Source organism: Cnephaeus nilssonii, assembly GCF_951640355.1.
Source record: "Cnephaeus nilssonii genome assembly, chromosome: 8".
Lineage (NCBI taxonomy): Eukaryota > Metazoa > Chordata > Mammalia > Chiroptera > Vespertilionidae > Cnephaeus > Cnephaeus nilssonii.
In genome coordinates this window covers 38838022-38856276 of record NC_137079.1, presented here as the reverse complement: position 1 = coordinate 38856276, position 18255 = coordinate 38838022, and the positions used below count along the sequence as shown (strand labels likewise).

General features: G+C 38.1%; 1 pseudogene across 1 annotated transcript; it reads right to left on the bottom strand.

Annotated features, from left to right (window-relative positions):
- Positions 1–2635: 2635 nt before the first annotated feature.
- Positions 2636–4274, bottom strand: LOC307104547 (lupus La protein homolog; annotated as a pseudogene). Its single transcript has 3 exons — positions 3948–4274; positions 3730–3786; positions 2636–3458 (listed from the first exon to the last, which is right to left on the bottom strand). The product of its transcript is annotated as a lupus La protein homolog (transcript).
- Between the last annotated feature and the right edge of the window lie 13981 nt (positions 4275–18255).

The window sequence follows — 18255 nt, the reverse complement described above, 5'->3', positions numbered from 1 at the left end:
TAGTTGTTTAAGATGGAAAGTCAGATTATTTTTTGAGATCTTTCTTCTTTTTTAATGTAGGTGTTTACAGATATAAATTTTTTCTGAGTACCTCTTTTACTACATCCCATAAGTTTTTGTATGGTGTTTTTTTCAGTTTCATTTGTATCAACATATTTTCTAATTTTCTTAGTGATTTCTTTTTTGACCCATTAATTTTTTAAAAGAGTATTTTAAAATTTTCACATATTTTTAATTTTTCAGTTTCCTTCTGTTATTTATTTCTGGCTTTATTCCATTATGGTTAGAGAAGATGCTTTAATGATTTCAATTGTCTTTAATTCATTGGTTAAAGACGTAACATGGTATGTCCTGGGGAATTTTCCATGTACATGTGAGAAAAATGTGTGTTTTGGTGCTGTTGGTCAGTGTTCTGTACATGGCTGCTAAGCCTAGTTGGTTTGTAGTGTTGTTAAAGTTCTCTAATTCCTTATTGATCTTTTGTCTATATTTTTTATCTATTATATCCATTATTGAAAGTGGAGTGTATTGAAATCTCCATCTATTATTGTAGGAATGTTATTTCTCCCTTTAATTTGGTCAATATTTGCTTCATATATTTTGGGGCTCTTCTGTTTGGTGTGTAGATACATATAATTGTTATATATTTTTGATGAGTTGGCCCTTTCATCAATATATAATGTTCTTTGTTTTTAACTTAAAATATATTTTATATGATGTTCACACAGACATCCCAAATCTCTTTTGGTTACTATTTGCATGGAATATCTTTTCTATCCTTATACTTTCAACTGATTTGTGTCTTTGGGTCTAAAAAAAAAATCTCTTGTAAGCAGCATGTAGTTGGGTCATCTCTGACTTTTAACTGGTGAGTTTAATGTAGGTTTTTAACAGCTATAAATTTTCTCTTTCATTACATATGGTTTGTTTTTATTTTCATTTGTCTCAAGGTATTTTTCTAATTTTCTTAGTGATTTCTTTTTTGACCCATTGGTTCAAACTGATGAGCAGGACTTGCTTCTGCCATTTTGCTATTTGTTTTATTTAGTTCTTATATATTTTTTCCTCCTCATTTCCTTCAAAAGTGCATTCTTTTATCATTATTATTATTATTCCTAGTGAAAAATTTTGGCTCTCTTCATTTTGTTCTGTATATTTTAAAATCTATTTTTAATGATTACCATGGAAATGAAATTATAGTTAATATCTTAAATTAATGCCATCTAGTTTGAATTGATACCAACTTAGCATTAATAATATACACTAACTCTACTCCTATCCAGCTCTGTACCTCCCTTGATGTTGTTATTATCACAAATTTCATCTTTATACATTATGTGCCCATTAATATAAATTTACTAGGGGCCTGGTGCACGAAATTTGTGCACTGGGGGAGGGGGTCCCTCAGCCCAGCCTGCCCACTCTCACATACTGAGAGCCCATAGGGGATATCCAACTGATGGCTTAGGCCCATTCCCCATTGGGAGCAGGCCTAAGCTGCAGCCTGGCCTCCCTTTGCGGGAGGCGACAGGGCTGATCAAGGGAAGGTGCCAGCCCCATCACCCCACTGCTGCAGCCACTGCCAGTCACCGCAGCTGCGAAGGTATTTTCATCAACACGGACTCCAGTCCCTTCACCATGAAAAAAATGACAACTTTCTTTAGGCATTTTCAAGATGTGTCTTTCATAGGATATGACATTTCTTTATTTTTTTATCCTCTCCTGAAGATATGTTTCCATTGATTTTTTTCCCCACCTCTCTGATTGCCGGCTTGGCTCGAGGCTCTAGGCTTGAGCAGGGGGCTCCCCACCCCTCCGATCGCCAGCTCAGCCCCTGCCCAAGCCAAGGCTTTAGGCTTGCCAAGGCTTTAGGTTTGGGCAAGGGTCCTCTGCCCCTCCGATGGCCGGCTTGGAGTGACCTGGGTGCCAAGGATGTTCCCGGGACCCAGGTATATATGCAAATTAACTGCCATCTTTGTTGGGTTAATTTGCATACTCACCCTGATTTGGGTTAATTTGCATACTCATGCTGTGGGCGTAGTGGAGGTATGGTCAATTTACATGTTTGTCTATTATTAGGTAAGATAATTATTGTTTTATACAATTGGGTTTTAAATCTTAATGGAAACAAGAGTTATAAACTAAAACTATAATAATGATAGCTTTTACTAGTGTCATTTTTTAAATTAAAATTTGTTTTAAAATTGCCATGTTCAAATTTTCCTTGAGATGTTGGGCATATTTGGGTCACATCAGCTGTCAGGCTTCAGTTCATAGTGAGTACATATGGAGTCAGCAGTATATTGGGGTCAACATTCATATATTAATACAGAATGTGGAAAGCTCTGCTTTTAGGCACCTACACCCACAATTTTTGCCCTGGCCTTACCCAGATTAATTTTTTTTGCTCTTTTTATATGGTATATATTTTATTAGTTCATATTAATACATTCTCATATTACAAAGGAAATTTAGTATACGTATCTTCCTTTTGATATTTGAATCATCTGAAATCACTTAGAACTGTACATTAAAAATCCTCATTTGGACAATAAAGACAAGATAAAGAACAAAAAATTTTCCGTCTTACAGGTGGACATTGAAGTGGACCTAATTTGGTGTTCTTTTTAAAAGCTTAATTAAAATGAATAAAACATTTTTTTATCAAACTGGTGGTCTCGGGCACCATTTTCTGCTGTTTTGGTGCAGGTTCTTCTTTTGTCTGTTTCTTTTCTTGCTCTTTTTCGTACCATTTCAGATGCACCATTTCAGCCCACTATCAATTTAGTTTCCCCCCCTGAAACTTTACTTTTCTTTTAGCAGGCCCAGTCAGGGAAGCTTTATTTCCCTTTCCTTTTCCTTTAAATCTGCAATGTTTTAAACTTACATTTGTTTAGGGATTCCTGATGATCTTCTATGATTTTTTTTCAATGCTTCTTTTATTATATCTTCATCTAGTACTTCCCATATCACTTATTTGTTCCGTAATTGTAGCTTACCATTATTTCCATCATTGGCTTTACCCAGTGCTTTCTTAGCTTTTTCTTTAAATGGAATTCTTTCCTCTTTTGCTCCTCTGACAAGGCCTATCCATTTTATTTCACATGATTTGAGGAAAGGATGTGCATCTGGGTGCCCTGAAAATTTCAGCAAGCAGCTAATTTTTTCTTCTTCAGACTTCATTTCAGCATTTTCTGCTAACTTTTGTTTTTCTTCTGTTCATTTAGCTTGACATTTAGCTTCCACGTTACTTGCTTTCTTCATGTTTTGTTTTTTTTCCCCACAGTAATCTTTCTTGAAAAATATTAGCAGATCTGTGTCTTTGTACTTTTGTCCAGGGATCTCCACAGCTTTTTAGCAGATTCAGTGCTATTAAGCACAGCAAATATTGATTCCTCAAATGCTTTGTGCAGTGTTCTTCTCATCTGAATATTTAGTATTTGACCTTTATCTTCTAACTATTCTTTTTTTAAATCCTTTTTATTTAAAAAAGATTTTTCTTTCTTTTTAAAAAATATATATTTTTATTGATTTCAGAGAGGAAGGGAGGGGGAGAGAGTGAGATAGAAACATCAATGAGGAGAAAGAATCATTGATAGTTGGCCTCCTGCACACCCCTTACTGGGGATGAAGCCTGCAACCTGGGCTGTGCCCTTACTGGGAATCCAACCATGACCTCCTGATTCATAAATTGATGTTCAACCACTGAGCCACAGCAGCTGTTCTAACTATTCTTTTATGCCATCAAGGGTTGCATCAATAAGGAAGCCTTTAAAATAAACAGGTCTGTATTTTACACCATTTTTATTTATTTACTTTTTCCCCCTTTTTTGTTGAATTTATTGGGGTGACACTGGTAAACAAAATTATACAGCTTTCAGGCACACAACTCTACAACACATCATCTGTACACTGTTTTGGGTGTTCACCACTCCAAGTCAAGTTACAGGGAATTTCCATCATTTTTATACTCAGTCACATCAGGGAGGCATCTGTTTGGAGATCTTCTGATTTTAGTTTTATCTTCACTTATTTCTATGAGTTCTGCCTTTGATTTGCTCAATGATCCTACTATTACATTAAAGTGTGTGGTTAGACCGTTTAACCTATTGAATTTTATCATTATTTCCAAAGGTATCCAGCCTTCATCCATTTTGAATTGTTCCTTTAAAAATTTGTCCCATGGCAAATTGAAGCCACCAAAGTGATACTCAATTTGATGAAAGATTTTGGCCTCTAGAGCAGCCATTTTCTTCATCACTATTTTTGGCCATCGTGGCTATCTTTTAAAACAATATATATATTTTTATTGATTTTGTTAGGGGCAAAAAATAGAATATTGAAGACTAGCTATGATTATGGTAAATATTAATCATGCTCTGTTAAGCATGAGTGCCTTGTGTTGGTTAAAGAAAGGACATTCTGACCTGGCTGGGAGTAGTATGCCCCCAGCACCTGGGATTCAACTTTGGACCTGGGAATCAACCTTGGAACCATTCTCATTCAAGAATTGCCTATTATCATGAAAAGATTAACAACCTTGTTGCCTAAACAATGGAGTCCCACCCCAGCCTCCTGCTTCCCCATGCCTGTAATCCCTCCTTCCCCATGTAATCCTTGTCCTACCCTATATAAGCAGCTGGGGGGCTGCAGAGCAGATTTTCGTGGATGACCTGCTGCTCTCCCATACTGCCAGCAGTATTGGAATATACACTCATATATGATTCAACCCTGTCTCTGCTTAATTGGCTGAAGTACTGACAGGCAGCAGAGACCCTTTGATTGTCCAGTTACAATTTCAGAGAGGAAGGGAACGGAAGACAGAGAAACATCAATGATGAGAGAGAATCATTGATTGGCTGCTACCTGCATGCCCCACACTGGGGATTGAACCTGCAAACCAGGCATGTGCCCTGACCGGGAATCGAACCGTGACCTCCTGGTTCATAGGTTGATGCTCAACCACTGAGCCTTGCTGGCCAGGCAGTTGTGGCCATCTTTAAGGTCTCGGTCCTGCAGAGCCGGGCCACAGGATCACTAAGAGCGACTGACTGCAGTGTCTCATCTTCCCCCAGATTCAATGAAAGAAAAAAGAGATTTGTGGTTTTATCTTTTATTTCTTCTCTTCTTTATTTCCATCCCATTTTCTTTTTCATTTTTGTTCCTCTCCCACTCTCTCCAGGGAGAGTAGACATGTAGTTCTGCACCTGTGAGTGAAGGAGGTATCTACGACTTTCCATTGAATTCTCCCTGTTTTGAGCCTGATGCCTCATCTCTGTATTTTGCTGTCCCGAGCATGTCTAAGTGAGGGGACTGTGTAGAGACTTAGTGGTTAGTCTGCCACTCCTCCACTTGTATTCTGAGCCATGGTTTTCTTCACTTTGATCCATCAGTTACTGAGCCTACATCTGCTTCCAGAGCACAAAAATTATTGAAATCTTTTGTCAACTGACATCCTCTCTCATAATAATTTTATGCTGTCAGTTCTTGTTTCAATAATGCTTATAATAAACAACTATTCTATTCCCCAGTGATGTAACACAACCAACTCCTTCCGCCCCCCCCCCCCCCCCGCCCCATGGATCAATTGGTCAGTGGTGGAAGTTCCTAAAATTGTGTTTCAATAATTTTATTCCTTTTACATATTTTAAATGGTCCTCTTTCAAATGTTTCTTTTGCCTTTTTTTCTGTGATTATATTTTGCAGATGATCCATTGAAAACTAATTTTAAACAAATGTACTCAAGCCTATTTATGTTGCCATTCTGCGACCTTGTTTTTGAACCAGGTGTAGCAGAATAACTGGATGCAATAACATCTGTGGCCACTATTGCAGAATTACCCTTTCTAGTCCATTTTAAAAAATTCTAATGAAGTCACACACACACACACACACACACACACACACACACACACACACACACACAAAGCTAAATCAGTAGGTTTCATCCTACCCACATATGAGGTTATTGGCAACATTTTGCTGTGTAAATAAGAACCCTTTAGCCCTCTATCAGATGGCTTATTTTCCTGGATGGCTTGAGGGCTGGAGAATGTCAATTTAAACTGCCAAAGGTATAGCTGAGATTACTCCAGGCAAAATTGAGAAGTAGTTCTTCCCCATCTGTACTTACCTGAGGCATGCAGTGTCTCATGCTCCTCTCTTCTGAACCCCTGCTGTTCTGAGGGAGGAAATGTTATTTTGGTGAAGGTCTCAATGATGGATGGAACATTGTTAGCCCTCCCAGGATTCTGCATTTTGGCAGGAATCAGGGCCTTAAGCTGAAGAAGTGAGATAACATCATTATTGGGACCAGCCAAGGTGGAAGGACAGATAAAGCAGATGACCTTTCCAAACACTATCATGTTAAGGGGACAGTCAGAGATATTGTCAGTCTTTCTTGACTCTGTGTATTGATTTCACTTTTCAAGTTTTTAAAGTTGATTTTACCTTTTTTATAATCTCATTTCTTGATGTCTTAACAGAGCCTTACATGCTATTTTGGCTAGAAAAAGAGGTCCTGTATTGTTTTCCATAAATAATTCAATGGTGTCAGTGAACATTAGGCATTTGGCTGAGAATTGCACCTATGGGTTGTATTTTCAAGTTACTGCTTTAGTTGTCTAGGTCTAGTTCATTGTTTGCCTAGCTTGCTTTTTTTAGCTTTGATTTGTGGGCTTCAGATAATTTATGTACCTTGGAAATATTTATTTATAATTGATATTTTCCCACTTCCCACTGAGTAACATACAGTAAAAGATTAAATTATAATAACACTTTAAAAATAAAAGTCAGAAATTGGAAGCTATGTGATAGGGGCAATATTACAAACAATAGGCTTTGAAGTCAGACAACCCTGGGAAAACTAACCTTTCTCAGTCTTGGTCCCTTTCATGTAAATTGGAAACAACAATCATACCTACATCTTGGGGTTATTGTACCAAAGTATTTAGCTTGATGCTAGCATATTGGCACAAATTCATAAATAGAAGCTATTGTTATCATGTGGTTAGAAGAACAAATGAATGTACCAATATCTCAGGCTTCTCTAGTACCTATGATTGTACTTTTTAATTTACAGTTTCTTGGAAGGCCAGGCAAAAATATGGATGCATTAAGTAAGGTAATCCCTGAAGTTTTATGGATTGTGACTTTTGCTGGCCAAATTTTTCTTGCTTGCCAAAGTATCCCCCAAGAATTTTTAATGTTCTAAAAAGACATGGAATTTCTAAATAGAATTTTATGAAGGGCAAGTGGATGCTAAGGGTGACTGTAATGATTAAAATTTAATGAGTGCCCACTTTGTACTGATAATCTGTTTTAGGGAATGAACATATTTGATTTTATTTAATGCTCTCATTAATTGTATCAAATAAATACTATTTATGCCAATGTGTTAATGTGCTAGAATATTCTATTTACAAATGAATAAATTAAGAAATACAGCTAAATTCAGATTCATTTAAACCTTAGGTCTAGACTTTGGATCTAGGCCTGTCTGATGCCAAAGCTCATGGTCTTTCTATGCCAACATTCACCTACCTTGCCTACCCCAGAATATTGAGTGAACTGGGGAGCAGAGAGTCCACAAAATGTCTAGCTATGCCTAAGTCACCATTGAAAAAATATTCTTGTCTTCACTGACATTGGCTGCAGATGTGGTGAGATTTCCCGGGCCCCTTTCTCTCTGATCACTCTGTGTCTTAGTGCCTTTCATCTTCCCCGCAGTCTTCATCTTGGACATTTTCTCTAGGTTTTTCAGGATTTAAAGGAAGCATAGTAGTCAGCTGTACATTCTAATGTCTAGAATATACTGAAATACACCAATAGGACACACATAAATTTAGTAGAAAAAAAAAGCAGATTGCAGTTCATTTTTCCTTGTATTCTCACATCTCTTCTCGCTCTCTCTCTCTCTCTCTCTGTGTGTGTGTGTGTGTGTGTGTGTGTGTGTGTGTGTGTGAGTGTGTGTGTCTGGTAGCTTGACTCCTTCTACCAATTGTGGCTCTTATCATTGCTGTTACTTTTGTTTTCTTTCTTTCTGGGAAAAGCTAAATTTCTAGGTGATTTGCCTTTTGAAAACTCTCCCCTTCATAAACCCATCAACATACCTTCACCTTCCACTCATCTCTTCTTAGTGTCTCCTGAGAGTGACAACAGCTGTCAGAAACATCTGCTAGAGCTTTCAAGTCTACCCACAGGTTCAATAGAGTAATCTTATCTCCATTATCTGATAGGAAAGGAGATATTATCGTAGCTGCATAGAAAATGTTCTTTTTAACAACACGACTGAAGCTCTAGGATGTGTTCTTCATATGCTGAGCCATAAAAATACAACAAATGCTATTTTAACCTGCAGCCACCTGGAGCGCCTTCCCAGGCTCTCTTTGCGTGATTCCCGTGATTGCTTTAAGTATTTGCCTAGTTGAATGACTTGAAAAAATAGGGAAAAGATTTAGTGAGCCCAGTGGTAATGATGAAGCTACAGTCTGGAAGATAATATTTGCAATACGTATATTAAACAAATGGCTTGTTTCTAGAATGCACAAAACAAAACCAAAAATCTATAACTACAAAATAAGACAACAGCTCAGCAACAAAGAAAACAGGCAAAAGATTTAAACAGATACTTTACAAAAAAAGATGTAGGCATGAACAATAAGCAGATAAAAAGATGTTCAACATTGTTAACCACCAGGGAAATCCAAATTAAAACCACAGGTCTCCCAGTATACTAAAAGGGATATTATAAAAAGATTGACAATAGCCAGTGTTAGTGAGGATGTGGAGCAATTGAAATGCTCCTATATTGTTGATGGAAATATAAAATGGTACAGCCAAGTTGAAAATAATTTGACAGTTTCTTAAAAAGTTAAACATACACTAATATATAACTCAACCCCATACCACTTGGTATTTAGCCAAGAGAAATAAAAACTATGCTCATACAAAGACGTTTACATAAATGTTCATAGCAGCTTCATTTGTAATAGCTCCAAACTGGACACAACCTGTATGCCCATTGACAGGTGAATGAATAAATAAAATGTGGTTTCTCCATATTGCTGAGGGCATACCACTCAGCAATAAAAAGAATCAGGCAACCAATTCATCCAATTATATGGGTAAATCTTAAAATCATTATGCTGAGTGCAAACTATGTATGAGTAACACATGCTGGATCACCTTTCATGTGAGAGAGGGAAGGAGTAGGAAAGAACATCTTGAATACACAAAATTGGTGGACTCAGGGACAATAATTTCTATAGCAATTGGATACATCACTCCAATAGCCAGAATAGAAGAGGAGGTATAAGTTTTCTCTCTTGGCCGTGACCAGTATGGCTAGAGAGAGGACGAGTCCTGAGTAAGGGTGGCTGGGGATTGAGAAAAAGAAAAAAAAAGAGAGAGAGAGAGAGAGAGAGAGAGAGAGAGAGAGAGACAGACACAAAGACTTTAAGTAAAACTGGGGCCAGGTGGGATGCTGTTCTTGGATGGAGAGACAGTGACCCAGAGCTAGTGCAACGCGTTTATTATATACAGCATAATACCAGGAAGTTTTACTAGAGTTTAAGACAAAGGAAATTATGTGAAATCATGGTTAAAGATCAAGCTGCAATTCTTCATTCTTGTGGCTTCTTTGTAATTGTCACTCCTGGTTGAGCCCAGATAATTGTGTCTGTTCCTGGCACCTGGCTGAACTTAGATAATGAAACCCACCCCCTGGCACCTGAGCTAAAGGTCAGGCTGACAATATACCTTCCACTGGACTCAGCTGACAATTAGCTCATGTGCCTTCCCAGATTCTCTCTACAAGGAGGCAAATGGTGGCCATAGGTACTAGTGAGTACAACCAAAGCGAGTCTTAGGACTCCTAGAACTGTTTGGGGACATGTTTTAGGGTGGCTGGAATTTCTGCAATTGTGGATACAAATGGAAGCAAAATTTTCTGTTCCTATTGCCTCTCTAATTTCTTCCAGAATGTTATACTTGGGCAACATCTACTTTAAAAATAAACAACAATAACTTAAAGGACACCAACATGAAAGCAGTCAGCAATAACACATGCATTAAGGAAATTATATCATGTTATAGGTTAAAAAAAAACCTATGCAGATATTTTCTAGAGTAAGCATTATTCTTACTTTCATTAAAAGTCAGAAATTTTGTTATATCAATGGAGGGCTCTGTTCATTCTCACCTAAAATTTTTCTGTTTGATGAGGATGCTATTAATATCCTTTCTTCTCTCTTTCTTGTGAGCTTTTAAAAATCATTTTATTTTGTACATAATATAAAATTTTCATTTTATTAATTGTCAAGTGGCATCAAGTACATTCACAATGTTGTGCAACCATCATCACTCTCCATTTTCACAACCTTTTTTATCATCCAAAACGGAATCTCTGTACTCATTAAACAATAACCCCCCATTACTTTCTTTCTCTAGCCCCTGGTAACCACTTCTACTTTCTGTCACCATGAATTTGCCTATTTTAGCTCTCTTATATAAATAAAATCCCACATATTTATCCTTTTGTGTTTGACTTATTTCACTTAGTACAGTGTTTTTAAGATTCATCCATGTCATTATGTGCATCAGAATTGTAATCACTGAACAATGTTTCATTATATATTAATTCCCTAGTGTCCTGGTGAATGGATTCATGCACATTAAAAGGAAATTAATTAGAAGAAGTATTTTAATATTGCTATTTGCATCTTGCTAATGAAAAGAAAATAGGATTCTACCGAGTCTCCTATCTACCTACTGCGGGGCCCAGATGCAGCGGGGGCCAGATATGGCGGGGATCTCCCTTTTCCGCATCCAGCACGGAAAGAGAGATGAACAAACCAGTTCTAAGTGGAGGTGGCCAGGGATTGAGAAATAAAAAGAAAGAAAGAAAGAAAGACGCAGAAATAGATTTAAAAGCTGGGAGCCAGGTGGGACGCCATTCTCTCTGATGGAGAGGCAGGACAACGACGACCCCACGCAGCGCGTTTATTTTTATATCCCAAAATACCAGGAAGATCCAAAAACTTAGGATCAAAGGAGCTTATTTGCATTCTTAAGTAGGCCCTAGCATTCCTAGTGCTTGACTGGATTTACATATCTAGACCCGCCACTGCCGACGCCTGGGCTGATATGAAGGCCAAGCTGATTACATGTCTCCGCCTTCTTGGGGAAATATGTATCCAAGACGTGGCTCTGCCAGTCGCCTCGGACTCAGCTGACAACAATTTAAAGAAATGCCCATGTGCCTTCCCAGGCGACCCTCTACAACCTACTACAGGACTTCTGTGAGGATCAAATGAGATGAGGCATGGTAAAAACATTTGGTTAAACTGTAAAATGTTTTCATCTGGCTATAAAGCAAGTTGGGTTCCTGGGCTGAAGAAACTCCATGGAAGCTAGTTGCTAGGGAGAGGAAGCGTGTTGTTGCTACATGACGTCATTACCTTGCGCCCACAGCAACCCATACACAGGCTGGGCTGGGCTGTGGGCTGCATTTTGCACGATGGGGTCTTGGCAGCATTGGCTGTGATTTGGTGGGGTGTTGCTCTGGGGTGGTGGCAGGGCCTGAAGCCAAGTGTTGGTTTGTTGGTGCCAGGTCCATGGCTCCATTTATTTTTAAATGGCCAGTGCACGTCATGGCAGCTCCTGAGTTGAACGTCTGCCCCCTGGTGGTCAGTGTGCATCATAGCTACTGGTCAGACAGATGGATATTTAGCCTTTTATATTTAGCTTCCACCAAAATAGCTAACTCTAACCCTAACCCTAACCTTAACCCTTGTCCTGACTGGATGGTTTTGGCTAATGTAACTAATTCTGCTGCAAACATTGGTGTATGAATATCTGTATGAGAGCCTGCTTTATATTCTTTTGGATCTATACCTACAAGTGACATTGCTAGAACACATGAATATTCTATTCTTCCTTTTTCTTTTTCAGGAACTTCCATACGCTCACTAACTTTCAAATAAAATTTCACTATTGCTGGTTCGCCTTCTCCTCATCCTCTGAGGAGTGCTTGACCTCTGCCTTCCCATTCCCAGGCATATTATAAAGTTGAAATAGGTGAATAATAAAGTAGAGAGAAGAATCAAATGAAGGGAAGAAACTGGGAAGGCTTCCTACTGGCCTGGTTAAGCTCCAGGTGTCCTTTGGTAATGGAGCATTCAAGTAATAGGCAAAGTAGAAATAAAGCCAAGAACTAAGACAGCATCCATAATAAAGAGCTAGGGTGGGACTGAAGAGGTGAATGTCAGCGGCTTGGCAAGGGAGAGGCACTGGAGCGGTTGCACAAAGCAAGGAGACCTGGAGGAAGGAAGCTTGTTGGAAGTGTCACTGCTGTGGGCTGTGAATTGGAACTGCTAATTGTTTTTACATAAACCTGAGGCTTGGAATTCCTCCTAAACTTCTCTTGATTATTGGATTGGTTTCCCGGCATTTGACAATCTGCTGAGACCTGGTTATATGAAGCCCCTAGCTATATAAGAGTTATGCCTGATTGGACAACGTAGCTAAAGTTTCTGCTCTTATAGTAACAAACCCGAATACCTCAGTAAATGAAAAACAAAAAACAAAAAGCACCCCACTCAATGTATGTTTCCAGGGAAAAATCGCAGGGTTATAATACAACATCAATTCTTTTTACTTAGTACTTTAGGCTACAACCAGCTAATTAAATAAATGTAGCTGTTGGAAGATTATTTTCCTTGCCTGTAGCATAGAGTTTCAGCTCTGGCTTTCACTGGAGTTGTGCATTTGAATATTCTTAAGTCTGAATTGCAAGATCACAAATTGGGACTTTTTCTGTATAAGATACCAACCAGAAAAAAATACCACCATTTATTTGGAAAAAACAATATGGTGTGTGGGATGGAATGAAGTTATGGTAACAAAATTTTCCTAACCCTAAATTGTGCTGTGTTCTGACACATGGTTTGATAAGGCAAAATATTTTAAATCAGCAGAGTCCGGAAAAAACCTAGGACATATGGCTGCCTTAGTTTTGGTACTAAAACAGGATCTCTTACTCAGTTATGATCTTTTCAGTAAATTAAACAGCATTACCCTGGTACATTCATGGATTCCTTGATTTATTGATTTAGTCACTTCCTAGCAAGGTGTAGCATCTCCTCAACGTATGTTTCCAGTCTCATCTTTTGATTCTACTCTCTCTCACAGCCTACCCTCAACCCATTCTAAACTACTTAGTTTTGCTGGATATGCCATGCTATCCATACTTTTGCACGTGTAGGTTCCACTTTATGGAATACCCTTCCCTGCACTCTGTCCAGATAACCTCTCTTAATTGCCCTGTTTAGGCATCATCTCCTAAAGCAGTGGTTCTCAACCTTTCTAATGCCGCGACCCTTTAATACAGTTCCTCATGTTGTGGTGACCCCCAACCATAAAATTATTTTCGTTGCTACTTCATAACTGTAATTTTGCTACTGTTAATGAATCGTAATGTAAATATCTGTGTTTTCCAATGGTCACGACTCACAGGTTGAGAACCGCTAGCAGGGTTGCCTAAGAACATCGGAAAACACAGATATTTACATTATGATTCATAACAGTAACAAAATTACAGTTATGAAGTAGCAACGAAAATAATTTTATGGTTGGGGGTCACCACAACATGAGGAACTGTATTAAAGGGTCGCGGCATTAGAAAGGTTGAGAACCACTGTAAGGGAAGACATCTTATATCACTTCTTACCCTTATTGTTTTGTCCCAGTACTTTCTCTGTGCCTCCAACATATCCAAGTGAAACCCGATCACAGTGTATTTCGCATAGTACTATAAATGTTGATTTACTTTGTATTATCTTCCCAGGATAGTAAACAGTTCAAGGGTGTATTAGTTTGCTAGGATTGCCATAACAAAAAACAGCTTAGTGGCTTAAAAAACAGAAATTTATTTTCTCACAGTTCGGGAGGTTAGAAGTCCAAGATCAAGGTGCTGGCAGGTTTGGTTTCCTCTGAGGCCTCTCACCTTGGCTTGTGGATGGTGGCCTTCTGGCTCTGTCCTCACATGGCCTTTGCTTTATGCACAAAAGTATCCCCAGTGTCTCTTTCTTTTCTTATAAGGAAACCAGTCATGTTGGATTAGGGTACCACTCTTATGAACTCATTTAACCTTAATTATCTGTTTATAGATCCTATCTTGAAGTATAGTCACATTGGGGGTTATGGCTCTAAAATATTAATTTGGGAATGGGAGCACAATTCAGTCCATAACAGAGGGCAAGGACTATTTCTTATTAGAATTTATATCTCTACCTCCTATTAAAGTACTTTAAGCAATGAACAAAGGATTAAAGAATTCTGTTATTAAAGGATCAAATAACAAATAAATGAACAAATGAATACAATGAAAGAAGACTGTTCTAATTGTCAAGATTTGAAGGAATCAGGACTTAAGAGAAGATATTCACAGGGTTGATAATTAAAACTGTAGTAAAGGATATGAAGAAAGAGAGAGAGAGAGAGAGAGAGAGAGAGAGAGAGAGAGAGAGAGAGAGAGAGAGACTATAGAGAGAAAAAGAAAAATGTTGCAAATTGGGAGGGATAAAAGAGGGATGGGACATGTCAAGAATGATGATGAAGATTAGCATATACTAGACCTGAAATGAGTTAGTTTGTGATGTAAGAAAGGGAAATCAACAATGTTAAATAGTGAAGGAAGATGAGACTATTGGATTTAGTGCATTATAAATAATTGATGCACAACTACCAGAATGGTTAAAGTGAAGAAGAAAAAGATACCAAGTGTTGGGGAGAATATGTAGCAACTAGAATTCTCATATATAATGCTAGTTGGATGTAATTTGTTACAATCACTCTGGACATGGTTTGGCAGTATCTATAATATTAAAACTAAATATATAAATACTCAATGGCCCCCCAAATGCCACCTCTAAATGTATACTCAACAAAAATGTATACACATGTTTATTGAAAGAGATGTACTAGGATGTTCATAGCAGCACTATTCATAAAATTCCCCAGACTGAAAGCTGCTCAAATGCCCATCAAAAGTGGAATAGAGCACACATTGTAGTATATTCACATAATATAAACTTACAGAAAGGAGAATGAGTGAACTAAAATTAAATACAAAAAACATGGAAAAACATACAATCACAATGTTAGACGAAAGAAGACACATGAAAAAAGAATACATACTGTATGTTTCCATTTATAGGAAGTTTACAAGTCAGTAGCACAAATGCATGGTTTCAGAAGTCAGAATAGTCAGTTAAATTGTTGGGGGAGGGGGAGTATGTCATAGAGGACATGCCTAGGAAGTTAAGAATTCTGGTAATGTCTGTTGGTTTGGGTGCTGGTACATAGGTGTGTTCAGTTTGTACACATTAAATGAGCTTTTCACTTATGATTTATCCACTTTGCTGTATATAAATATTTCAAAAAGCAATAAAAATTCAGTAAGTATCTAAGTGATATAATATTGTGGTGATATTACCTAAAGGGGAAAATGTGTGTGTGTGTGTGTGTGTGTGTGTGTGTGTGTGTGTGTGTGTGTTTGAGAAAGCAATTCTGCAGAGATAAAACTAGGACTTTTTGCTGGAGGGATGAGTAAAGAGATATGAAAGTTGTCTAGCTCAAGGTATTTGGCAATAGAAGGAATAAAAAAGAACAACTTATGTGTAGCTGGGTCAGAAAAAGATTTAATTTAATTTCGCTTTGAAGAATGGTATTGTAGGAGATAAAAAAAAATATCTTTCCCTCTACCCTGTAACTTATCTAGGGCCCTGAAACAAAAGATAGATTAACAATAGAAAAACAAACACAAGTTTATTAACATGTACATGATACCCAGCGAAATGAAAATTGGAATGGCTCAATGGGATGACATACATGAGAAAGCAGGGTTCTTTGGAAAAGACAGTAATGCTAATATATATATAGCAACAGGAAAACAGGAAGACCAAATGTGAGATGAATTTATTCCATAAAAGAAGCCATAGGTATGAATCTACAGGAACTAAGCGGGCTGTTGAAGACAGGGCATTATGGACATCCTTATTCACAGAGTCACCAGGAGTTGGTACAGACTCAATGACACATAATACATACAAAGATATGGCTTAGCATTCAAGGGTAAATAACCATCTTCAACCAAATCAAAGACAAAAGGGTGTTGGGGAGGCCAGTTAAGGGGAGGTGACCAGGAAAAGCACAGTAAACAGGGTAAGATTGGTTATAAAGATTTAAATCACAGCTTTCTCCACTGATTCTCTTATGATTTAGAGTCATCCTTCTCTTCCTGGTACAGAGAAAGAGACACAAATGGAGATTTCCTTTATACATTTCTCTTATAAAAGGGACTCAAGCTGTTTGCAGAGCTTCTGTTGTGTCTGCCATTTTTGCAGCATAATTCTTATGCCAAAGAAGCATATTTGGGGTGACATATTTTTGTCCCATACGGTATCAAGGAGAGAGAAATTTGAGGTATAGTTGAAGAGGAATGAGAAAACCAAGTCTCAGAGATGGTGTAAGGATGGGATTAGGGACTAAGGTAGAAAGTATGGGTCTTTAGAAGAGGACTAAGTCCTCTTCCTTAGAAATAGGAGGACCAAGGAGAGAGGAAATTGAGAACCTTATAGGTATCTAAGTCCAGTCTAAAAGATAAAAATTGGAAGGTGAGTATGGAGATGGGTCTTGAAAAGAGTGAAAAAATGAGCAATAATGTCAGCAGGTAACATACTTGTAAGACAAGAAAGGCATAAAAGTTTTGCATGAATTATACGGGGACCCCAATGGCATGCTACCATGGTTTCATGGTGCAATGCTTTGGCATTCAGGGTGAAAAGGAGAGAAAGTGGCCAGAGGGTTGCCCAGACAACGTTGGGCGTAGTAAATATAAAAATGGTAAGCAATTCCAGGGTTTTGTGAAGGGCCTTTACAAAATACCTCTGTGTGCTCTCCAGAGTCATTTGGCAGGAATTAGTTGAAGTGGCATGAGACATGTAAAATTGAAGATTCCAGAGGGTCCAGGGGACTAGGGGTTAGGGTTAGCGGGGAGTATGTTTGGTCCATGCAGGGAATGGGAGAGATGCCAGGCCAAACTTTCTATGATCTCTGCTGCAGATTTCAGGTCCTTCCTAAATTTCAACTCTCACTTCTCTCACCCCAGAGTGAGCATTTTATTGTGGCCATAATCTCTCTACATAGAGCTCCTTATAAAATGAAAACTTGGGATAAATATTTTTTTTCAAAAGGATGGGTTCTTCATATGTTAAAACAGTGGTCCTCATGGTTGTATAAATATGAACTCACACCTGGTGATTCCATCAGCCCCAAGAGTCCTATGACTCTAGGGAACATTTGGTCCAATATTCTAATGCAAAAGAGATGGCTGATCCAAGTGACAGATCCCCATGCCCCTGGAGAGCTGCAGCTAGCGTGGGTTTGTTAACCCAGAACACAAGTCCCTTGTTTCTTAACATATTGTCAGATATATTCTTTTTATTTTTAAAAGTACGCTTAAAAACATAATCTTTTTTACTAATGGAACTATTGAACCAAGACTCATTTTAGCTCTTGGATTATTAGCCCCTGACCAGCTTTTCACACAGAGCTGGGTTTTTATCCACACATAATCCTCTGTCACCATCATCATCATCTGTTGCTTCTACCCCAATTTCTCATAGTATTCATTTTTAGCACCATTACCCCAAATTGGTGAATTTCAGGCAGAATCGTCTGTGAAAATATCGGAGGTAAAAATAAGCCATTATAGGCTGTTAATGTCACCCCGAGGCCTTGTTTGCTACTTTTCTGCTCATTTTACTGCACTTAACCCACTACAAAGGAACTGAACTATAATCAAATGCAATTTACCAGCGCTAATGGAGGGGCCAAGAGGCACTGGAAACAAAGATAGCGAATAATAAGAGATAAATGTAGGAAAAAGACAACATATGCATACATGCTTTTGAGATATCATACGTATTATAAATATCTGCCCTAATAATTTTGCAGTTCAGTTTGAGCAGTCTGTGGCCTGGGATGGGGAAGGTGGTGAAGCGAGATCACCCAGGGATAGTGTGCATTCGAACATTGGCAGAGGCAGAGAGAGAGCTGTGATAGAGAATACAACAAGTAGAAAATTGAGCGTTGATTTGTGGCCAACTATAGTGGAAAACAGGTTGGTATATTTGAGCCAGTTTTGTATATCATGCTCATTTTCTCATTTAAAAAATTGCCAAACTACTTTTA